Source organism: Scyliorhinus torazame, chromosome 3 (assembly GCF_047496885.1).
Source record: "Scyliorhinus torazame isolate Kashiwa2021f chromosome 3, sScyTor2.1, whole genome shotgun sequence".
Classification (NCBI taxonomy): Eukaryota; Metazoa; Chordata; class Chondrichthyes; order Carcharhiniformes; family Scyliorhinidae; genus Scyliorhinus; species Scyliorhinus torazame.
Window position 1 is genome coordinate 297,557,898 of NC_092709.1, and position 25,117 is coordinate 297,583,014.

General features: G+C 50.4%; 1 protein-coding gene across 3 annotated transcripts in view; it reads left to right on the forward strand.

The window, feature by feature from the left end:
- Positions 1–25,117, forward strand: part of dym (dymeclin) — a 782,339-nt gene that overhangs the window by 18,876 nt on the left and 738,346 nt on the right. For all 3 annotated transcript variants that reach the window (XM_072497436.1, XM_072497434.1, XM_072497435.1), the window contains exon 2: positions 18,417–18,475. The gene's annotated coding sequence lies outside the window, so the exon portion shown is untranslated. The remainder of the gene's footprint in view (positions 1–18,416; positions 18,476–25,117) is intronic.

Here is a 25,117-nt window from a genome sequence, read left to right on the forward strand (position 1 = left end):
GGGGAATTTCAATGCTAGAGTGGGCACTGACCATTATAGCTCACTTGCTTCGGACATCCTGGCATGGGAAAGATAAATGAAAATAAAAACAACTTGAGGTTTGTTTCTACTGTGAGTTTTGTGTAACAAATGCCTTTTTTGTGAACGAACCATGCCACTGGACCTGTTTATCACCAGATGTGACTCTCATCACATGCAGCTACCACAGTGTTGGCTGTGACACAGATCACTCCCCGGTGTGCACTGATGCCACTCTCAAAAGCTTTTCAATTCCAAGCAGGAAGGCCACCCTTGTGTTAACCTCAGTCATACTGCTACCCAGATAAGAATCGAAAGGTGGATGGTGTGGCAGTCAAATACACTTCTATGAACTGGATGGTATTGAACTTCTTAAATGCTTTTGGAAGTTTACTCTTCTGGACAAGAGGAGCATATCCCATCATTAATCCATATTTATAGATAGGCAGTCATGCAATTAGTTACTCGCTGCAGAATTCCCAACTCTGACCTGCTCTTATGGTCACTATTTGTACGGCTGGTCCAATGACACAAAATGATCAGCCCAGATGTTGATGGTGGGGGATTCAGCAACGATAATGCCATTGGATGTCAAGGAGGGATGGTTAGATTCTCGTTGGGAGATGGTCATTGCCTGGCACTTGTTTAATATGAAACCTGGACAACTTAAGTTCAATGTGAAAAGGCTGAATAGTTTCCACTTTGCGGTGTCAGATGTATCCTTCGCATCTTTTGATGGGATAAGGTACCTAACTCTGAGGTACTAGAGAATGCTGATTTCATCATCATGCATTCATTGATGTCTGCAAGACGGTGATCATGGTCATCGGTAGATGATGGTCATATACCTTAAGGCCTTTTGTATGATAAACTGGCTGCTGGGGCATGATCTGCTGGATCACAATCTGCTTGATAATAATCACTTATTGTCACAAGTAGGCTTCAGATTTCATAGAATTTACAGTGCAGAAGGAGGCCATTCGGCCCATCGAGTCTGCACCGGCTCTTGGAAAGAGCACCCTACCCAAGGTCCACACCTCCACCCTATCCCCATAACCCAGTAACCCCACCCAACACTAAGGGCAATTTTGGACACTAAGGGCAATTTATCATGGCCAATCCACCTAACCTGCACATCTTTGGACTGTGGGAGGAAACCGGAGCACCCGGAGGAAACCCACGCACACACGGGGAGGATGTGCAGACTCCGCACAGACAGTGGCCCAAGCTGGAATCGAACCTGGGACCCTGGAGCTGTGAAGCAATTGTGCTATCCACAATGCTACCGTGCTGCCCCATACATGAGATGAGGAGGATGTCCATACATTCACTACTAGAACACCTACAAGCGAGATACGAAGATGGCAAGCATCATCACACACAATATGAGGTGGTCACCGACCGCTGTGACCTCTGGAGGCTGACTGTTCGGAAGGGCATTGGAAGAGTCGAGGAGAAAGAGATTTCAGCTGGCTGTGAAGAGGCCCCAGGGAAAGCAGAGACCAATGAATCTTGCACATTGTCTTCTTTTAAACAAGTGTGGCAGAGACTGCATGCCAGAGTGCAGTTCCTGAGCCACGGTTGTCTGTTCCCTGGGCCACATCAGGTAAAGTTTGACACAAACTGTGATCAGTTTTGGTCCCCTTATCTAAAGAAAGATATACTGACATTGGAGGCAGTCCAGAGAAGGTTCACTTGGTTGATTCTGAGTATGGAAGGATTTTCTTATGAGGAGAGGTTGAGTAGGTTGGGCCTGCACTCATACGAGTTTAGAAGAATGAGAGGTGACCTTATTGAGATGTTTTGGATTCTCGGGGGGCTTGACAAGGTAGCTACTGAGAGGTTGTTTCCCCTTGTTGGAGAATCTAGGACCTTAGACCATATTCTCAGAGTAAGAGATTGCCCAGTTAAGACCAGAGGAGGAATTTCTTCCAGAGGGTAGTAAATCTATGTAATTCTTTACCAAAGAGGGTTGTAGAGGCTGGGTCGTTAAGTATGTTCAGGGCTGAGATAGACAGATTTTTAATCAGCAAGGGAATCCAGGGTTATGGGGTTAAGGCGGGAAAGTGGAGTTGAGGATTATCATTTCAGATCAATCATGAATGGAGGTATCGACTATTTTCTAAATGGGAAAAGGCTTGGGAAATCTGAAACACAAAGGGACTTGGGAGTTCTCGTTCAATAATCTCTTAATCTCTGCAGGTTCAGTCGGCAGTTAGGAAGGCAAATGCAATCTTAGCATTCATATTGAGAAGGCTAGAATACAAGAGCAGGGATGTACTTCTGAGGCTGAATATGGCTCTTGTCAGACCCCGTTTGGAGTATTGTGAGCAGTTTTCGGCCCCCAATCTAAGGAAGGGTCCAGAGGAGGTTCACCAGAATGATCGCTGGAATGAAGAGCTTGTCATTTGCAGAGCGGCTAGGGACTCTTGGGTCTATATTCGTTGGAGTTTAGAAGGATGAGGGGGGATTTTATTGAAATTTACAGGATACTGAGAGGCCTAGATAGAGTCGACGTGGAGAGGATGTTTCCACTAGTAGACAAAACTAGAATGAGGGCACAGCCTCAGACTGAAGGGATGGTCCTTTAAAACTGAAATGAGGAGGAATTTCTTCAGCCAGAGGGTGGTGAATCTGTTGAACTCTTTGCCACAGGAGGCTGTAGCCAAATCACTGTCTTTTATAAATTTAGAGTACCCATTTTTTTTTCCAATTAAGGGGCAATTTAGCGCAGCCAATCTACCTAACCTGCACATCTTTGGATTGTGGGGGTGAGATACATGCAGACACGGGAAGAATGTGCAAACTCCACACAGGCAGTGACCTGGGGCTGGGTACGAATCCAGGTCCTTGGTGCCGTAGTGATAACCACTGCACCACTGTGCTGCCCTGATAGATTCTTGATTAATAAGGGAATCAGGGGTTATGGGGAGAAGGCAGGAGAATGGGGATGAGAACCATATCAGCCATGATCGAATGGTAGGCCGAATGGCCTAATTCTGCTCCTATGTCTTATGGTTTTTATGATCTCATGAAATTGTGGAGCAGATTCGATTGAGCCGAATGGCCTACTTCTGCTCCTATGCCTTATGATCTTGATCACCAAGGCGTAAATCATTGCCTCAACAAAACGATGTCAATGCTATTATCGCATTCTGCTGTCTGACCTTTATGCCACTATCAGTACCTTTTTTTAGTCTTTAACACTACCATTAACACTCGAGTCCATGCAGTGGCGGACCTAAGTTTCTGGGACCCCTTCGCAACCAGCAACGAGGTCTGGGTAACCACTGTTATCTACTTCAATGGGGTTGTTCCACGACAGATCACCACAAATTTAACCACTACATCTCAGATTTTGATTAAAATTGCTGGACTGGATTATCTTGCATGTCGAAGTCACTGGTGTGAATAAACATTTCCTATGCCTTATAGTTTTCGAGTTATGGGGGGATGAAAATTAGGGAAATGGTATATACATGCATGATGCATCATAGAATGATGAAATAAAACATAGAAAAGACCACAGTCAATATTAGACACCTATTCGAATACATACTACATGAAGCAAAATACAAAATACTCTTTTTTTCTGTTTTTTCTAGCAACATATTCACGTACAGTTTTGTCATATGAGAGCTTCCTTGCAATGTCATTTTCTAGAGACAATATGCATAAAGAATTTAAGCGCTCTTCAGTCATGGTGGACAGAAATTTGTTCTTTATAAAGGAAAGCTTTGAAAAATTCCTTTCTGCTTCACAGCTCGTGATAGGCATTGTCAAGTACAGCTTAAGAGCAGTAATAATATTGGGAAACACTTCAATTAGGTGTTGCTCACAAATAAGCTGAAGAAAATCTGCGCATTGCATTTTAGATGGCGTGTTTTCTTCTGTGTTCTGGGATTTCCTAAGGTGCAAATATTCTTTGAACTGATAACACGTTTTCCCATGATTTCTATCAATTCTTAATACACGGGTTTGGTAGGTAAGTAGCCTTTTATTTTAACTATTATTTTGTATTGAATTACACTATTATTAATATTTTTAAAAAAAAACATCTCATACAGTAGACCCAAAACTTTTAAGCAATGTGGACTAAAGTCGCTTCTGGGGCCCCTCTGGGATTAGGGGCCCTGAAGCTTCAGCTTCATTAGTTTCATAGTAGATCCGCCCCTGAGTCCATGACATCTTTGTCAAGTCCTCCCTGAGCTTCCACCTATCCTTGGCCTATTGTGCTCCATTACCTCTTGAACAGTATATTTCTCCTCTTTGGCTTTGAAGATGAGTCATGTGGTCTTGAAACATAATTGTTTCTCTCTCCACAGATGCTGCCAGACATGTGGAGGTTTTCCAGCATTTTCTTTTAACACCAATATGGTATTATTTCTAATGGTTTTCCCCACACGGAGTTTAAACTGGGTCTCTTGAAAATGTCATTGTAAGATTCATAGAATCCTCCCTACAGTGCTGAAGGAGGCCATTCGGCCCATTGAGTCTGCGCCGATCCTTTGAAAGACCACCCAATCCCCCCATCCTATTCCTGCAACCCCACCCTTGGGACAATTTAGCACGATCTAACCTTTTAGACTGTGGGAGGAAACTGGAGCAACCGGAAGAAACCCACGCAGACATGGGGAGAATGTGTAAACTCCACACAGACAGTCACCCAAGGTCAGAATTGAACACGGGCCCCTGGCGCTGTGAGGCAGCAGTGCTAACCACTGCGACGCAGGAGCATGACACTGCCATGATCATTTGATATCGATGAAATGACTGAATTACATGTTCACAAACACTACATTAAGTTCTCAAGTATTATCATTTATATTTGGAGAGCCTCTGCTTGTTAGTATCGTGTTGCAATTGTCTACAGGCTGGCTTTGATCTTGGTAAGGTTTAATTGTGCCAGATTGCAGAAGTAAATGGTAGATGGTTGGCTTTTTACTGTGGGGTCAGAATTTGACGGACTATTCGGCACTATTGCTATTGCTCATTCATTGCAAAGTGACAATTACAAAACAAATAACTGTGGGCGCGATCCACCAGCCATGTTGTGCACTTGCTCGACCGCAGTGCAGCTGGTGAATGCTGGGAGAGGCCTCTCGCGGGTTTCCCGGAAGTCATCACGCCTCGCGGGATCCACCGAAGTCTGGCGATGCGTTCGAGTCAGGATGGGCGGGACACCGATTTTAAATTGACTTGTGCGAACATACCTGTGATCAATCGGCAACACTGGGTCCACCGGCCTCCCCAGCAAGGCTGCAGCTGGGCGCCGTTCAGTACTGCTCTACACAAACGTGGACCAGATGGAACGGCAACTGGGGGGTCTCCTGGGCTATCAGAGACCCCTGGGTGGTCAGGATATTGCAGGTGGCCCCTGGCATTCCCCCTGGAATGTGGGCACCTTGGCACTGCCACCCTGGCCCTGCCAAGCTGACAGCACAGTCTGAGTGTGAAGGTGGTAGTGCAAGTGTGTCCAGGTGCCAGGGTGGCACTGCCAAGAGTCATGGCCTGAGGGGTGGGGTCATGCCCATGAAAGGAGGGTGAGGGGGGTGCATGGCAGGTAAGTAGCCCCTGGGAGGTTGGGGTGATGGGTGGGGGTCCTGGAAGGGATGGGGCCTGTAAGGGGGCATGGGGGCCTGAAGAGGGGGACCCCTGGGACCACGTAGCGGTGTGTCCTCACTTGGGGATGTGGGGTAGTGCCCATGCGTGTAGGGAGTGGCATTGCCCATGTGTGGGGTGGGGTGGGGGACCCACAAGCTCACTCAGAGATTGGGGCACCCTTTCAAAATGGTGGCTTGATCCCTTGAGTTCGGCTCCCCAGTGCTAAAAGAAAAGTGTGGGCTAAACCGGTGAGAAACTCCCCAGGGCCTAAAAAAGTGACTAAGTGTCATTGAATAGCGGTGGGGAACTCGCTGACATAGCTTACAGGAAATCCCCTGAAAAACCCGCCACAAATTAACTTAGAAATCTCCGGGACCTCGGGAGGCCATATTCGGCTGGGCCCTCGGGAGGCCATATTCGGGCTGTCGGACCAGCCGGGGCTGGAAACGGGTGCAGAGGCAGATGTTGCAGCCTTCGCCTCGTTGATCGCCCGAAGGCGGATCCTGATGGGATGGAGAGCAGCCTCTTCACTCTGTGCCCTGGCGTGGCGGGGGGACCTGCTGGAATTCTTGACACATGAAAAGGTCAAATTTGAACTGAGGGGATGGATGGAGTGGTTCTACAATTCATGGGCATTATGCACTTTAAAGAACTGGATAACATTGAACATTAGTTGGGGGGGGGGGGGGGGTGCGGGGGTGGGAGGAGGGGGACCGTGTGTTTTAATGGTGACTATGGGTGATTCTTGATTCCTTTTTGTCATTTGTTTATGTGAACATGCGGGCTAATGTTTGGGGTTTGGTGGGAGGATGGGATCGTTGTTATTGATATGGGGATTGACATATTTGTTGCTGATTATTGTTTATTGTTGGTGGGTGTAAATTTGGGCTAAAATGTGAAAAAGGAGAAAATAAATATTTAAAAAAAAAAAATGTACTTGGAAATCTTCGGGCCCAATGTATTTTGTCAGATCAAAGTTCAAGTTTGTACAGTGCTCTGCTCAGGCTGCACCTTGAATATTGTATTTAGTTCTCATCATTGAAATCCTGTAATTTTTAAGTTGGCAAAAGAACCAGAAGTGATTTGAAGGAAAAAATATTTTATACAGTGAGTTAAGATGAATCTGAAATACACTGCCTGAAAGGGTGGTGGAAGCAAATTAATTAATAACCTTCAAAAGGGAATTGGATAAATATTTTAAGGGGAAAAATTAGCAGGACTGTTGAGAAAAGAATGGGGTGTGGCACTAATTGGATAGCTCTTTCAAAGAGCTATCACAGGTATGTGTCGCAATGACTTCCTCCTGTGATGTCGTATATAATTCTGAGATACGAGATTCGACAAGGGTGGAACCTTGGGCGGGATTCTCTTCCCCCCCCCCCCCCCCCCCCCCCCCCCACCCCAACGCCGGGTGGGAGAATCCGCCCCGACGCCCGCACGCGATTCTCGCACCCTCAAACAGGCGCGGCGAGAATCATGGCTGGCCGCTGGGAGACTTGCCATTTGCAACGGGCAAGCGGCGATTCTCCGGCTAGGATAGGCCGAGCGGCCTGCCCAACACGACGGGTTCCCGCCGGCGCCGTCCACACCTGGTCGCTGCCGGCAGGAACAGCGCGGGAATGCTGGGGGGGGGGGGGGGGGCCTGTGGGGGGGGGGGGGGGGAGAGAGAGAGAAGGGGAGAAGGGGGGTTCCTGCACCGGGGTGGCATCATTTACGCAGCGCCGGCCGTGTCATTTACATGGCGCCGCTTTTACCTGGCGCCAAGGCCCGGCACGCGTAAATGACGCGATGCCGCTCCTCACCCCCCGGGGGTAGGAGAATAGGGGGCTGGGAGCGGGCTCCAACGCTGGAGTGAAACACTCCGGTTTTCACTCCGGCGTCGGGTCTTAGTCTCCCAATGGGAGAATTGCGCCCCTTGTGTTGCAATAGAGGGTTTGGAAGGTTTTCTCCTCCTTGGTAAATGATCGTTTTCATCTGTACGTATAACAACACAGTATTTATTTTATTATGCCACATCCAATGACATCCGACGCCCGCCGCACCTGCGCAGTTCCCGCCGCACCTGCGCAGTTCCCGACGCCCGCCGCACCTGCGCAGTTCCCGACGCCCGCCGCACCTGCGCAGTTCCCGACGCCCGCCGCACCTGCGCAGTTCCCGACGCCCGCCGCACCTGCGCAGTTCCCGACGCCCGCCGCACCTGCGCAGTTCCCGACGCCCGCCGCACCTGCGCAGTTCCCGACGCCCGCCGCACCTGCGCAGTTCCCGACGCCCGCCGCACCTGCGCAGTTCCCGACGCCCGCCGCACCTGCGCAGTTCCCGACGCCCGCCGCACCTGCGCAGTTCCCGACGCCCGCCGCACCTGCGCAGTTCCCGACGCCCGCCGCACCTGCGCAGTTCCCGACGCCCGCCGCACCTGCGCAGTTCCCGACGCCCGCCGCACCTGCGCAGTTCCCGACGCCCGCCGCACCTGCGCAGTTCCCGACGCCCGCCGCACCTGCGCAGTTCCCGACGCCCGCCGCACCTGCGCAGTTCCCGACGCCCGCCGCACCTGCGCAGTTCCCGACGCCCGCCGCACCTGCGCAGTTCCCGACGCCCGCCGCACCTGCGCAGTTCCCGACGCCCGCCGCACCTGCGCAGTTCCCGACGCCCGCCGCACCTGCGCAGTTCCCGACGCCCGCCGCACCTGCGCAGTTCCCGACGCCCGCCGCACCTGCGCAGTTCCCGACGCCCGCCGCACCTGCGCAGTTCCCGACGCCCGCCGCACCTGCGCAGTTCCCGACGGCCGCCGCACCTGCGCAGTTCCCGACGCCCGCCGCACCTGCGCAGTTCCCGACGCCCGCCGCACCTGCGCAGTTCCCTAACGCCCGCCGCACCTGCGCAGTTCCCAACGCCCGCCGCACCTGCGCCGTTCCCAACGCCCGCCGCACCTGCGCCGTTCCCAACGCCCGCCGCACCTGCGCCGTTCCCTAACGCCCGCCGCACCTGCGCCGTTCCCTAACGCCCGCCGCACCTGCGCCGTTCCCTAACGCCCGCCGCACCTGCGCCGTTCCCTAACGCCCGCCGCACCTGCGCCGTTCCCAACGCCCGCCGCACCTGCGCCGTTCCCAACGCCCGCCGCACCTGCGCCGTTCCCAACGCCCGCCGCACCTGCGCCGTTCCCAACGCCCGCCGCACCTGCGCCGTTCCCAACGCCCGCCGCACCTGCGCCGTTCCCAACGCCCGCCGCACCTGCGCCGTTCCCAACGCCCGCCGCACCTGCGCCGTTCCCAACGCCCGCCGCACCTGCGCCGTTCCCAACGCCCGCCGCACCTGCGCCGTTCCCAACGCCCGCCGCACCTGCGCCGTTCCCAACGCCCGCCGCACCTGCGCAGTTCCCAACGCCCGCCGCACCTGCGCAGTTCCCAACGCCCGCCGCACCTGCGCAGTTCCCAACGCCCGCCGCACCTGCGCAGTTCCCAACGCCCGCCGCACCTGCGCAGTTCCCAACGCCCGCCGCACCTGCGCAGTTCCCAACGCCCGCCGCACCTGCGCAGTTCCCAACGCCCGCCGCACCTGCGCAGTTCCCAACGCCCGCCGCACCTGCGCAGTTCCCAACGCCCGCCGCACCTGCGCAGTTCCCAACGCCCGCCGCACCTGCGCAGTTCCCAACGCACGTCGCACCTGCGCAGTTCCCAACGCCCGCCGCACCTGCGCAGTTCCCAACGCCCGCCGCACCTGCGCAGTTCCCAACGCCCGCCGCACCTGCGCAGTTCCCAACGCCCGCCGCACCTGCGCAGTTCCCAACGCCCGCCGCACCTGCGCAGGTCCCAACGCCCGCCGCACCTGCGCAGGTCCCAACGCCCGCCGCACCTGCGCAGGTCCCAACGCCCGCCGCACCTGCGCAGTTCCCAACGCCCGCCGCACCTGCGCAGTTCCCTACGCCCGCCGCACCTGCGCAGTTCCCAACGCCCGCCTCACCTGCGCAGTTCCCAACGCCCGCCGCACCTGCGCAGGTCCCAACGCCCGCCGCACCTGCGCAGGTCCCAACGCCCGCCGCACCTGCGCAGTTCCCAACGCCCGCCGCACCTGCGCAGTTCCCAACGCCCGCCGCACCTGCGCAGTTCCCCACGCCCGCCGCACCTGCGCAGTTCCCCACGCCCGCCGCACCTGCGCAGTTCCCCACGCCCGCCGCACCTGCGCAGTTCCCCACGCCCGCCGCACCTGCGCAGTTCCCCACGCCCGCCGCACCTGCGCAGTTCCCCACGCCCGCCGCACCTGCGCAGTTCCCCACGCCCGCCGCACCTGCGCAGTTCCCCACGCCCGCCGCACCTGCGCAGTTCCCCACGCCCGCCGCACCTGCGCAGTTCCCGACGCCCGCCGCACCTGCGCAGTTCCCGACGCCCGCCGCACCTGCGCAGTTCCCGACGCCCGCCGCACCTGCGCAGTTCCCGACGCCCGCCGCACCTGCGCAGTTCCCGACGCCCGCCGCACCTGCGCAGTTCCCGACGCCCGCCGCACCTGCGCAGTTCCCGACGCCCGCTGCGCCGTTCCCGCCGCCCGCCGCACCTGCGCCGTTCCCGACGCCCGCCGCACCTGCGCAGTTCCCGACGCCCGCCGCACCTGCGCAGTTCCCGCCGCCCGCCGCACCTGCGCAGTTCCCTAACGCCCGCCGCACCTGCGCAGTTCCCGACGCCCGCCGCACCTGCGCAGTTCCCGCCGCCCGCCGCACCTGCGCAGTTCCCGACGCCCGCCGCACCTGCGCAGTTCCCGACGCCCGCCGCACCTGCGCAGTTCCCGACGCCCGCCGCACCTGCGCAGGTCCCGACGCCCGCCTCACCCGCGCAGGTCCCGACGCCCGCCTCACCCGCGCAGGTCCCGACGCCCGCCGCACCCGCGCAGTTCCCAACGCCCGCCGCACCCGCGCAGTTCCCAACGCCCGCCGCACCCGCGCAGTTCCCAACGCCCGCCGCACCCGCGCAGATCCCAACGCCCGCCGCACCCGCGCAGTTCCCAACGCCCGCCGCACCTGCGCAGTATATTTCGAAATCCAACAAATCCCGAAAGCCGATGCACATTTGGCCCCAAGCATTTGGGATAAGGGATTTTCAACCTGTAGAAGTAATTTGGTTCAACCTCATCCTGAGGTAGCAAGTTCTATATTCTAACCACTCTTGAGTAAAGACATTTCTCCTTATTTCCTATTGAATTTATGCATAAGTATCTTGTATTTATGACTCCTTACAAAGAGATGCTCCCTAAAGCTGAAACATTCTCTCCATATCTACCTGCCCGACCCATTCATATTTTTTGAGATCTTTATCAGGGCTATCAGGAAGTATTTTCCCTTCTGAAGAAACGAGCTCCAGTATGTTCAGTCTTGGCAACTTCATAGAACATAGAACATTATAGTGCAGTACCGGCCCTTTGGCCCTCGATGTTACGCCGACCTGTGAAACCACTCTACAGCCCACTCTACGGTGAGATAATGTTGCTAGTTCCATCACTTGCAGCTCTAATATGTTCATACTCATCACCTTTTATAAAAAAAAAAAAAAAAAAATTTAGAGTACCCAATTCATTTTTTCCAATTATGGGGCAATTTAGTGTGTTCACTCCACCTACCCTGCATATCTTTGGGTTGTGGGGGTGAAACCCGCATCAACATCGGGAGAATGTGCAAACTCCACACGGACAGTGACTCAGGGCTGGGATCGAACCTTGGACCTCGGCGCCGTGAGGCTGCAGTGCTAACCGTTGTGCCACTGTGCTGCCCTTCACCTTTTAAAAGAAAACGTTCTTTCTGCATTTTACTGTTTTCTTTTGTTACCCTTGAGTAGTAAATTTCTCTCCAGTGCTTTGGTTCTATACACAGCAGGATAAACTTCAATTCAATTTTTCCATAAGTTTCACAGTTTTTACTAGTGTGATTATGTCCTCTTTCAACCTTCCCTATTTTGAGAAAAGAGACCGTGTAGTAAATGGTCCCTTATATGTCATCCCTTAAATTCTGGAGTCAACCACATTAGCCCTTCTGGGTGCCTCCTCCAGTATTGAATATCATTTTTGAAATCAGGAGACCAAAACTGTACGCTATACCCAGATGTGATTGTAACAAAACCAAATACAAATCTTTAAAATTAACTGTTTATTTATACGTTAAAACCAGGACCCATGTAAGGGAGGTGGCATTGCCAGAGCAGATGCAACAGAAGGCGGAGAAACTAAGGGAATGGAATTGAATCCTTGCACGAAGCTGATGTGAGGAAGTATAATGAAGGTAGCTGTAGGAATTATTGGCCAGATAGCCTATATCCAAAAATGTAGACCGAGAAATCGGAGGAAGAGTTGGAGATGAACTAAGCTATTTACATGGGAAGGTGCCTGGTGCAGAAAAACAGTATGCAACAAGAATAACGAGATGAAACCATGTAAACGACCAAATGGAAGAACAGAACAATTCAGAAAGTCTATAAGTCCACAAAGTTCACAAATTAAGTCTCTGAGGTGGGCGACGAATTCTGGTTGACCGCCTCAAGGATGGGTTGGGAGCTGCCGGCTGAGGAGCGGGCTGGGCTGCGTCAGAGTGAGGAGGATGCAGAGTGACCGGGATCTCTGCATAGTCCATGGCAGGGTCAGCAGGAGGGCGAGGCGACAGTGGAGGATCACATAGCAAGCGTGGAACGAGACGAAGGGCGCGTCGATGCCGGCGCAGGATGGAGCCATCCGGTAGACGAACCAGGAACGAGCGGGGGGCCACCTGCCGAAGGACAATAGCAATTGCAGACCAACCACCATCCGGAAGATGGATGCGGACATTGTCATCTGGAGCTAGAGCAGGGAGATCAGCTGCACGGGAGTCATGAGCCGCCTTGTGCTGTGCACGAGACAGCTGCATCCGTCGAAGGTCCGGAACGTGGTCGAGGGTACGACCCATGAGCAATTGGGCAGGCGACAGGCCAGTGGACAGTGGGGCGGAGCGAGAGGCCAGCAAGGCGGGGTAGAAATAGGACCCAGCATCGGCAGAGGAGCCGTTTGACTATGTGGATGCCCTTCTCTGCTTTGCCGTTGGATTGGGGGTACAGGGGACTGGATGTCACGTGTAAAATTGTACCGTCAGGCAAAGTTGGACCATTCCTGGCCTGCGAAGCTGGGGCCATTGTCCGACATCACCGTTAGTGGGATGCCGTGTCGAGCAAAGGTGTCCTTACAGGCACGGATGACTGCAGACGATGTGATATCGTGCAATCGTAACACCTCCGGGTAATTTGAAAAGTAGTCCATGATCAGGACATAGTCTCTACCCAGCGCGTGGAACAGGTCGATGCCCACCTTGGTCTAAGGCGACGTGACCAACTCATTTGGCTGCAGGGTCTCACCTGGTTGGGCCGGCTAGAAGCGTTGACAAGTGGGGCAGTTGAGCACTGTGTTGGCTATGTCCTCATTAATGCCGGGCCAGTACACTGCCTCTCGGGCCCGTCGGCGGCACTTTTCCACGCCAAGATGGCCCTCGTGTAGCTGTTCCAGGACGAGCTGGCGCATGCTATGCGGGATGACAATGCGGTCAAGTTTCAGAAGAACCCCGTCCACTACCGCCAGATCACCTCTGACATTATAGAACTGAGGGCATTGGCCCTTGAGCCACCCATCTGTTAGGTGGCGCATGACACGCTATAGCAAAGGGTCAGCCGCCGTCTCGCGACGAATTTGGACGAGGCGTTCATCCGTGGCAGGTAGATTGGAGGCCATGAAGGCCACATGGGCGTCAACCTGGCAGACGAATCCTGTTGGGTCACACGGAGCGTTAACTGCCCTGGAGAGAGCGTCAGCAATGATGAGGTATTTGCCTGGGGTGTATACCAGCTGGAGGTCATATCGCCGGAGCTTGAGAAGAATACGCTGGAGGCGAGGCGTCATGTCGTTCAAGTCTTTCTGTATTATATTGACCAGCGGGCGATGGTCGGTCTCGACGGTGAATTGAGGAAGTCCGTACACATAATCGTGAAGTTTAACCACACCGGTCAGAAGGCCCAGGCACTCCTTTTCTATCTGCGTGTTGCGCTGTTCCGTGGGGGTCATGGCGCGTGATGCATATGCAAAGGGGCCCATGATGAGGCCTCATCGCATTGCAGGAGCACTGCCCCAATGCCGGATTGGCTGGCATCGGTCAAAATTTTGGTCTCTTTTGCTGGACCAAAGAAAGCTAAGACCGGGGCCGTGGTGAGTTTGGTTTTGAGTTTTCTCCATTCGCGCTCGTGGGCAGGGAGCCATTGGAAGTCTGTCGACTTCCTGACCAGGTTCCTGAGAGCCGTGGTATGAGAGGCGAGGTTAGGGATGAACTTCCCTAAAAAGTTGACCATGCCCAGAAATCGGAGGACCGCCTTCTTGTCCTCTGGCGTTTTCATGGCTGTGATAGCAGCCACCTTGTCCGCATCCGGCCGCACACCCAACTGGGAGATAAGGTCCCGGAGGAACTTGAGTTCCGTCTGACCAAAAGAGCATTTGGCCATGTTGAGGCGTAGGCCCTGCTCACGTATGCGTTTGAATACGCGCTGGAGGCGACTGACATGCTCCTGCGGGGTGGTGGACCAAATGATTATGTCGTCGACATAGATGCGAACACCTTCAATGTCTTCCATCATTTGTTCCGTAATCCTATGGAACACTGCTGAAGCAGATATGATCCCAAACGGCGCCGTGTTGTAACAATATCTGCCAAAGGGGGCATTGAATGTACACCGTTTCCTGCTGGATTTGCCAGAATCCTTTTGAGGCGTCGAGTTTGGTGAAGAGCTTGGCGCGAGCCATCTCGCATGTGATCTCTTCACGCTTGGGAATTGGATAATGCTCCCTCATGATATTGCGATTTAGATCCTTGGGATCAATGCAAATTCTCAATTCGCCGGAAAGCTTTGTTACACATACCACGGAGCTGACCCAGTCGGTTGGTTCCATGACTCTGGAAATCACTCCTTGGTCCTGGAGGTCCTGCAGCTGCTGCTAGAGGCGGTCCTTAAGGGGTGCTGGGACCCTGTGAGGTGTGTGCACCACAGGCTTGGCATTCTGTTACAATAAGATCTTGTAGGTATATGGGAGCGTGCCCATGCCTTCGAAGACTTCATGGTGCTGGTTGATGATGGCGTCGAGTTGTGCCCTGAAGTCAGTGTCCTGAAAGGCAGACGTGTCATCAGGAGAGAGAGAGTGAACTCTCTGAACTAGGTTCAACAGCTTGCATTCCTGCGCGCCAAGCAGGGAGGCTTTCGAGGAGCCCACAATTTCAAAAGGAAGGATGGCTTTGCGTGACTTCAAGTTGGCACGAGCCGCTGGCAGCAATGGCATTGCCATTGTAATCCAATAGCTGGCAGATTGATGGAAGGATCGCTGGTTTGACACGAAGGCTTTGGAAGTCTGACCGCGCAATGAGATTGGCGGAGGCACCAGTGTCCAGGCGGAATCTTATTTGGGACCAGTTGACCGTCAGGGTGGCACACCACTCATCGTCTGGATCGATGCTGTATACCAACAGCGGCTGGTGTCTTTGCTTCGGGGGCACCCTGTTTTTTTGTCACGATACCGACTTGAAAAGGCGCCTTCGGGTCCTCGGTGTTACTGCTGTATGGGAGGTCTGCATCGGACTCAGTGACCGTGGGTTGAATTGCCCGGACATTCCTGCGAGGCTGGCTGAAGCGATATGAATAGGCAGGCCGAGCTGCTCGGCAGAAGGCAGATCACTTGCAGGTAGGTCTAAGAAGTTCTAACATCCCTCAACTACTGGTACCATGATGTGTTGGGCGCTCTGGATCCGTGGAACACATACAGGTCACCAACACTTGAAATAGTGCAACACTATTTTATTGAATCATTAACTGTTTAACATGCTCTCACTGTGGGTTAACACGATACTAGCTTTAACTAAAGACCTTTGCCTTGTCCTAACCAGTCGATGCACTCAGCACATGGTGAATGTCTGTGCAGCAGGCTGTGAGCTCTGTCCTACTAGCTAGCTGCAGCTCGAATGAGCGGAAACTCTGATGCCCCCTGACTTTATAGTGCGTGTGCGCTAACTGGTGATTGGCTGCGGTGCTGTGTGTGTTGATTGGTCCCACTGTGTGTCCATCAGTGTGTGTCTGCACCATGATATACTGGTGTATATTATGACAGAGGTGGCCTCAGTTTGGACCCCGATACGGAACAATCATAGATTTGTTCCGGGCAAGATAGACGGGGGGGTTTCAAAGTGGCACAGGGCAGGCATTAGAAGGATGGGAGACCTGTTCAAAGATGGGACTTTCCCTAGCTTGAAGGCGCTGAAGGAGAAATTCAGGCTGCCCCCTGGAAACGCCTTCAGATAGCTCCAAGTCTGCAAATTTTTTTAAACAATAGGTGGGGACATTTTCGTTGCTACCCCTGGTAGGATGGAGGACAGGGTGGTGTCTGCCATCTGGGTAGGAGAGGGGAAGGTGTCAGACATCTACCAAGAACTGCAGGAGGCAGAGGAAGCCCCAGTGGAGGAACTGAAGGGCAAGTGGGAGGAGGAGCTAGATGAGGGCCTGTGGGTAAATTCTTCGTTATCATGTGCCAGGCTTAGCTTAATTCAGTTTAAGGTGGTACATCGGGCACACATGAAGACTGCGAGGATGAGCAAGTTCTTTGGGGTGGCGGACAGCTGTTCAGGGAGTCCAGCGAACCATGTCCATATGTTCTGGGCATGCCCGGCGCTTAAAGAATTCTGGCAGGGCTTTGCGAGGGCTATGTCCAGGATTTTGGACACGCGAGTGAAGCCGAGTCCAGAAATAGCGATCTTTGGGGTGTCAGAGGATCCGGGAGTATAGGAAGTGAAAGAGGCCGAGGTTTAGGCCTTTGCCTCCCTGGTAGCCCGGAGACGGATCTTGTTAATTTGGGGAGACTCAATACCCCGGAGTGTGGAGACGTGGGTTAGTGACATGGCTGGGTTCGTCAGCCTGGAGCGAATAAAGTTTGCCTTGAGAGGGTCCTTGCTGGGGTTCTCCCGGCGGTGGCAACCGTTCCTTGACTTTCTAGGAGAGCGTTAAAATGTCAGCAGCAGCAGCAATCCGGGGGGTGGGGGGGGGGTTAGGTGGGGAACTTTTTTTAAATTATATTCTCTTTTTATATAATGATAACAGCCACCTAGTTTTGTTAAATATTTTCCTTTTGTTTTTCTGTTATTGGTTATGTAAAAATTCTGTTTGAAAAAAGCTTTCTCCCCGTGTCTGCATGAGTTTCCTCCGGGTGCTCCGGTTTCTTCCCACAGTTCAAAGATGTGCAGGTTAGGCCATGCTAAAGTTGCCGTTAGTGTTGAAAGATGTACAAGTTAGGTGGGGTTGCGAGATAGGGATGGTAAGTGGATCTCGGAGGGAATGATCTTTGAGGGTCGGTGCAGGCTCGATGGACCGAGTAGCCTCCTGCACTGTAGAGATTCTATGATTGACCTCTATCATTTACAATCATAAGTGACTGTTAAATAAATAACTATCAAATGAATAAAACAGTTCATTTTATTCATTGGGCTGTCTTGCTAAAGCTGGTGTGTTGAACGTTATTGGCAATCAATGTGTTGAACTCCATTTACTAAAATCAGAAAATGGTGGAAACACTAGTGGGTCAGGCAGTATGTGTGAAGAGAGAAACCTTTCTGTCAATGATCTTTTATCAAAACTGTTTCGGTGATGTTTGTGTCTTAAGATCGTTGCATGTTTGGATACTGATGTTTAGAATGAAAACCACATGACCAGGTGCTAGTGCTCAAGCTTTGTGTACTTGTACACAAAGGTAACTTACAATTTTTTCAAAGGCCCTTTTGAAAAATATTTTTCTGCCCTTTTTTTAATGGTTTGTTGTATTGCTATTGGAGGAGTGTGTGTATTTTTAAAAAAAAATAATTAATTTTTTGTTTTTTATTCTAAAGTTAAGAGTACCCAATTCTTTTTTTCCAATTAAGGGGCAATTTATTGTGGCCAATTCACCTATCCTGCACATCTTTATGTGTTGTGGGGGTGAAACCCACGCAGACGTGGGAGAATGTGCAAACTCCACATGGACAGTGACCCGGGGCCGGGGTCAAACCCAGGTCCTCAGTGCCGTGAGGCAACAGTGCTAATCACTGTGCCACCATGCTGCCCGGAGTAGCGTGTGTAGCCTTGGTCTCCGTACTATGTAGATTGATGTTTGAACAGTAAAGGAATTAAGGGTTATGGTAAGTGGGCAGGTAAGTGGAGCTGAGTCCACAAAAAGATCAGCTAAGATCTTATTGAATGGCGGACAGGCTCGAGGGGCCAGATGACCTTCTCCTGCTCCGAGTTCTTAATGTTCTTGTATTTTTGTGTATTATTAATGTGTATATTGTAATAAAGCAAATAACATGCAACACGTGACAACTCCAACTGTGCAGCCCTGAGGGTGTGCTGCACTGAATTGTCAGCCCAGATTTTAAAGATGAGAGAAATCGTGAGACAGATGTATTAGGACTTTTTTTGAGGATATAACTACCAGGTAGATAAAGGGGAGCCAATGGATGTAGAATATTTTGATTTTCAAGAGGCATTTGATAAGGCACCGAAAGAAAGACTTATATAAGATAAGGATCATGGGGTTCGGGGTAATATGTTTGCATGTATAGAGGATTGTTTAAAGGAGAGTAAACGGAAAGTCGGAATGAATTAGTCAATTTTGAGTTGGCAAGCTGTCATTGTTGGGTGCCACAAAAATTAGTGCTAGTCTCTGCTATTTACAATCTTATTAATGATTTAGGTAATGATAAGTGATGGCTGATGAGAATTTTTCTTTTTCTCTCTCTCTAGGGCAATCGTTCAATCTGGGAGCTGAGAAATTAAAGACTTCAATCGGACCAAGTATATCAGTAAGTAAATTAATAAGAGTAGTGCAGAGCAGGTCATTAAACATTAATTCAAATGACCAGTTTGAGAAAAATATTATATAGATAGTATAAAATATCGAATAAACGCTATTTGTTTCAAATTTGATTAAATAATTTGTGTAAAAACTAAAGTCAAATTGATAATTATCCTATTAAAATCAGCGCTGAATTAGTCAAACAAACCTAGGGAGTAGAGCTGAAGATTATTAGGGAATAGTAAAACTAAAGCAATCTGAACTTTCCATGAAATTACAATGGAAGGGTTTTAGACAGTAAGATTAAGTAAAAACATTTCAGGTAACCTCCTGATGAAATAGCAATATTTAAAATTTAAGTATAAGTTTAATAGTCTTAAAAGTGGAGGAATTTGAACCCATGAGTGCACATCCTATTCTATGTGGGAACTCTAGGATAAGCATATGTATGCGGCAGCACGAGCGCTGGGTTTTGAAGTTGAGTATCAGCTGATGTCACTGCACTGCATATGTGAGGTAGAGATTTGTGGGTGGCAATTCTAGATGTGATCATCTCACAGCTTAAAGGTATCCTGCCAGAAAGAGATTGAATGACTGCCAGAGGAGGTAATTTCTCCTTTTACTCTTACTACTTTTTACTCATACTAATTTCTTCCAGTTCCTCATCTTGCTCGTCCCTTGGTTCTCTAGTATTCCTGGGAGTTTTTTTTTGTATCTTCCTCCATGAAGACACAAAGTATTTAGTTTATCTGCCATTCTTCATTATTCCTCACTATAAATTCTCCTGTCTCTGCCTGTAGCCCACATTTGTCTTTGCTCAGCTTTTCCTTTTCACATACCACAGAAGCTTTTACAGTCCGTTTTTATGTTGCTCACTAGTTTACTTTCGTACTCTATTTTCTCTATCAGTTTCTTGGTCAACCTTAGCTGAATTCTTAAAATGTCTTACTACTTTTTGGCAACTTGAAAAGCCTCTTTCTTTGATCTAATACAATCTTTAACTTGTTAATTATAGTCGGATCAGCTTTCCTGCTGGTTTTTTGTGCCTCAAAGGAACAGAAATTTGTTATAAGCCAGGATCAGTTCTTTAAATCCAACCATTGTCTGACTACCATCATACTTTTTAATGTAGCTTGCCAATTTACCACAGCCAGTTTGCCCATACCTTTGTAGCTTTCTTTGTTAAGACCCTAGTTTTGGCTTGAATTACATCACTTTCAAACTTAATGTAGAATTCTATAGTGTCATGATCACTCTTCCTGAGAGGCTCCTTTATAACAAGGTAGTAATTAGCTTTTTCTCATTGCACAATACAAGATCGAAAATAGCCTGTTCTCTAGTTGGTTTCTTGATATGCTGTATATAGAAATAGGAAGAGAAAGCCACACGCATGGCTGGAGAGATGATGCAGGAGGGAAGGCTTTGGATTCCTGGCATGTTAGGACCTGTTCTGAGGAAGGTGGGACCTGTACAGGCCAGACTGGTTGCACTTCAGGACTGGAAACGATTGTCCTTGTGGGGTGTTTAGTAGTGCTGTTGGGGAGAGTTTACACTAACTTGACTGTGGTGTGGAAACAAGAGGTAATATTGGAGAGGAAAACCAAAAAGGTGTACGAAGAAATGGGTAAGACATAAAGCACTAGAATATGTGTTATGGGCCAGGGTTTAGAGAACACCAAAGTATATCATGGAGTTCACCTGACCCACAACTTTTAAGAGATTTTGGTTATGCGGAACACAAGGGCCCATTTTATAGATGTGATGCAACAGAGATCTAAAGTATTTTTAAAAACAAAACAATGTTTATTCTATGAATCCAGTTAACATTTTATAAACCCACAGTAAACATCTTACCAACTACCAACACTGATAACCCCCAAAAAAGATACAGTACTCTATAGGCAACCCTTAATAACTTTCCTAACAACCATCTATAAGCCAAAGCACTTTTTAACAACGACAGTAGGTTTGAATTCTCTACAGAGAACTTGTATCACTTTTAAATTATCAAGTGATCTTGTTTAACATGCAGAGAGACACCAGTATACATGTGCGTAGTTTGAATGCAGCTCTCCAACTGAAAGCAAAACTAAAACACAGAGCCAAAAAGAGCTTCCAGCTCAAAACAAAAGTAACAAGCAGAATCACATTCCAGCTCCACTCGCACAATGACATCACTGCAGCCATTTGATAAAACACACTTTTCTTAAAAGGACTCTCACATGACATAAGAAATAGCAAGGTTATTAGGTGGGGTCAGGAAGAGGCAGGCATGTGATCAAATCAAAATTAGGGTTACTCTACATGTATGTGAATGTGTAGTTTGTGGTAAATAAGGTTGGTGAACTGTCGGGGCAGATGACCATGTGAAATGGTTCTGTTGTGGTGATGATGGTAATCTGGCTCAAAGAAGGACAGACTGGATACTATTATTTTTGTATACAAGGTGTTAGAAGATCGGGAAGGAAAGAAATGAGGATTAGCAATATGTATGAAGGACAATTGTAGTGTTTGAGAGAGAAGATGCCCTATGGGGATCAAGGACAAATTAATTGGTTAACAATGGAGGGTGCATTTTATAGGTCAGGGATTTTCAAACTCAGGGTCGCGACCTGCGAGTCGGTCACGGGCAGGTTTTGGGAGGGTCGCGGCTCTCGATCACAGCGTTCACGATCGCGGGGGGAATGGTCAACTGCCGCTGCCGGCCTTTAAAAACACCGGCAGCGACGGACTTTTGAGATTGCCGGCCATCCTGTGTATTCGTGCCGGATCAAGCAATGCGCAGGCCTGGAGCCGCCTCCTGACGTGAGCTTTCAGAAAATGACCGAGTCTTCCCATCGAGAGCGGCGGCAGAGAGCCTGCTCCACCATTCAATATTATCATATTGGCTGATCCTCTTTCTCAATTCCATATTCCTGCTTTCTCTCCCCAGACCCTTTGATGTCATGAATATATTAAAATATTATCTATCTTTTTGGAACAATATTTTTATTAAGGCATGCCTTCCCTATTTTGTTTTAGAGAAATACTTTATTGAGGCATTTATATTATAAATTGTAACACAATGAATCTGTTCCCACTGGGCAGCTCATATTCCCCCTCCAATTCCTCTACTCGAAAAACTGTTCCCCTCAAACAGGACCCGAAACCGCTTGATTCAACCTCCCTGGTAAAAATCTATGATTACTGCAAATCGGTGGTCCCCCCCCCCACAGCACCTTCTTTACCCATGGGGTTTTCCCTGCCCACACAAACCCCGACATCAAAGCATTAACTTTCCTAAAGAATGATTTTGGTTGGGACGAAGATCGGGAGGTTCTGAAAAACAAATAAAAGCCTTGGCAGCACCGTCATTTTCACTGTCTAGCGATAATGGCAGCATATCCCACCTCTTGAAATCCCCCCTCATCTGTTCCAACAACCACGCCAGATTCAATTTCTGTAGTTGTTCCCATCCCAGTACCACCTGGATGCCCAAATATCTGAGGTTCGCCGCAACCACCCTAAACGGCAGCTCACCCAACCTCCTCTTCTGCTCCCTGGCCTCGATCGGCAAGACTTCACTCTTCCCCATGTTAGCTTATATCCGGAAAACCGTCCAAATTCCTCTAAAATACTCATAATTCCCCCGATGCATTGCAGTGGGTCCGAGATATAAAGCAACAGGTCATCCACATATTGTGAGATCTGTGCTCAACACCCCCCACCTGCACTATCCCTCTCCAATTCCTTGATGCTCTAAGCACCATTGCCAATGGCTCTGTTGCCAAAGCAAAAAGCGACAGGGAGAGTGGGCACCCCTGCCTTTTCCCACAGTGTAGCCTGAAGTGCCCCGAGCTTAAAAAATCTGTACAGACTGTATAGTTGATTGCTGGGAAGTATGTTTTCTAGGGTGTTTATTTGCTGTAACTTGTTTTGATACATGTTTGTAATAAAATACAATTTTTAAAAAAAATGAAGCACTCCGAGCTCACAAACATCAATGAAATAAGAAAAGGGAGCACTCGCCCTCCACGTCCCCAAACATCCTGCCACAGAACCCAACAAAACATCTCAAAGAAGTGTAGTTCACCCATAATCAACAAACAAAAGGCAGTAAAAATGAGAAAGGCAAAGAAAACCAACATCTCCTCACTTCTCCTCCACAGTTTAAAAAAATATATATTTTAATGTTTTTCGATCAAACAAAAAACAAAAATTTCCCATTTTACAACTTTGTAATAATATATACATTGATCGTTTTTGAAATAAATAATATCCTAACTAACGGCAACTGCCAACAACAAAATAAGAAACAACAGAAATAGTAACTAAAATGGTAACTTCGTAAAATCTAATATAAATAACTAATATATAAACACACACATAAAAACCCCTGAGGACCAAATGAGCCCCCCCCCCCCACCCCCGGTTGCTGCTGCTACCTTTCCTATTTTCCCTTATCGCTCTGCGAGATAGTCGAGGAATGGTTGCCACCGCCTGGTGAACCCTTGAGCCGAACCTCTTAGTGCGTACTTTATCCGCTCCAATTTTATGAACCCTGCCATGTCGTTTATCCAGGCCTCCACGCCCGGGGGTTTAGCTTCTTTCCACATAAGTAGAATCCTTCGCCGGGCTACTAGGGACGCAAAGGCCAAAACATCGGCCTCTCTCGCCTCCTGCACTACCGGCTCATCTGCAACCCCAAATATAGCCAACCCTCAGCCTGGTTCGACCCGGACCCCCACCACCTTTGAAATCACTTTTGCCACACCCACCCAGAACCCATGCAATACGGACATGACCAAAACATGTGGGTGTGGTTCGCCGGGCTTCCCGCGCATCTCCCGCACCTATCCTCCACTCCAAAATATCTACTCAGCCTTGCTCCAGCCATATGTGCCCTGTGTAGAACCTTGAATTGTATCAGGCTGAGCCTGGCACACGAGGACGAAGATTTTACCCTACTTAGGGCATCTGCCCACAGCCCCTCCTCAATCTCTTCCCCCAGCTCCTCCTCCCATTTTCCCTTCAGCTCCTCTATCATCGTCTCCCCCTCGTCTCTCATTTCCCTATATATATCTGACACCCTGCCATCACCCACCCATGCCCCCGAAATCACTCTGTCCTGGATCTCTTGCGCCGGGAGCTGCGGAAATTCCCTCACCTGTTGCCTCACAAATGCCCTCACTTGCATGTAGCGAAATGCATTCCCAGGTGGCAACCCATATTTTTCTGTCAGTGCTCCCAAACTCGCGAACTTCCCGTCTAAGAACGAGTCCTTCATTTTCGCAATTCCTGCTCGCTGCCAAGATTTAAATCCCCCATCTATCCTTCCCGGGCCGAACGTATGGTTGTTCCTTATCGGGGACCACACTGAGGCACCCGTCACTCCCTTATGTCGTCTCCACTGCCCCCAAATTTTCAGTGTTGCCACCACCACTGGGTTTGTGGTGTATTTTTTCGGGGAGAACGGCAACGGCGCCGTCGCCAGTGCTTTTAGGCTAGTTCCCCTACAGGACGCCATCTCCAGTCTTTTCCACGCCGCTCCTTCCCCTTCCCTCATCCACTTACATATCATTGACACGTTGGCGGCCCAATAATTATCACTTAGACTCGGCAGTGCCAGTCCCCCTCTGTCCCTACTGCGCTGCAGGAACCCCCTCTTTACTCTTGGGGTCTTTCCAGCCCACACAAAGCTCATAATACTCTTGTCCACCTTCTTAAAAAAGGCCTTTGTAATCAGTACAGGGAGGCACTGCAACCCCACAAAAAGAAACCTCGGAAGGACCACCATTTTAACCGCCTGCACCCTGCCCGCCAATGACAGGGGCGCCATGTCCCACCTCCTAAAGTCCTCTTCCATCTGCTCTACCACTCGTGCCAAGTGAAGCTTATGCAAGGTTCCCCAGTTCCTGGCCTCCTGGATCCCTAAATACAGGAAATCCCTTGTTACCCTCCTCAACGGTAAATCGTCTATTCCCCTGCCCTGTTCCCAGGGGTGCATCACAAACTGTTCACTCTTCCCCATATTCAATTTATATCCTGAAAATTCTCCAAACTCCGAGTGTCTGCATTATCTCAGGCATCCCCTCCACTGGGTCCGCGACATACAACAACAAATCATCCGCGTATAATGACATCCGATGCTCTTCTCCTCTAAGTACCCCCCTCCACTTCCTTGAGCCCCTCAGCGCTATGGCCAGTGGCTCAATTGCCAACGCAAACAGTAACTGGGACAGGGGACATCCCTGTCTTGTACCCCTATATAGTCGGAAGTGGTCAGATCGTTGCCTATTTGTAATCACACTTGCCACCGGGGCCCTGTACAGGAGCTGAACCCATCTAATGAACCCCTCTCCAAATCCAAATCTCCTCAGTACTTCCCACAGGTAGTCCCACTCCACTCTATCAAATGCTTTCTCTGCATCCATCGCCACCACTATCTCCGCCTCCCCCTCTGGTGGGGGCATCATCATCACCGCCAGCAGCCTCCGTATATTAGCATTCAATTGCCTCCCTTTAACAAACCCTGTTTGATCATCATGCACCACCCCAGGGACACAGTCCTCTATCCTCGTCGCCATCACCTTGGCCAAAAGCTTGGCATCTACGTTCAAGAGGGAAATAGGCCTGTATGACCCGCACTGCAGCGGGTCTTTTGTCTCTT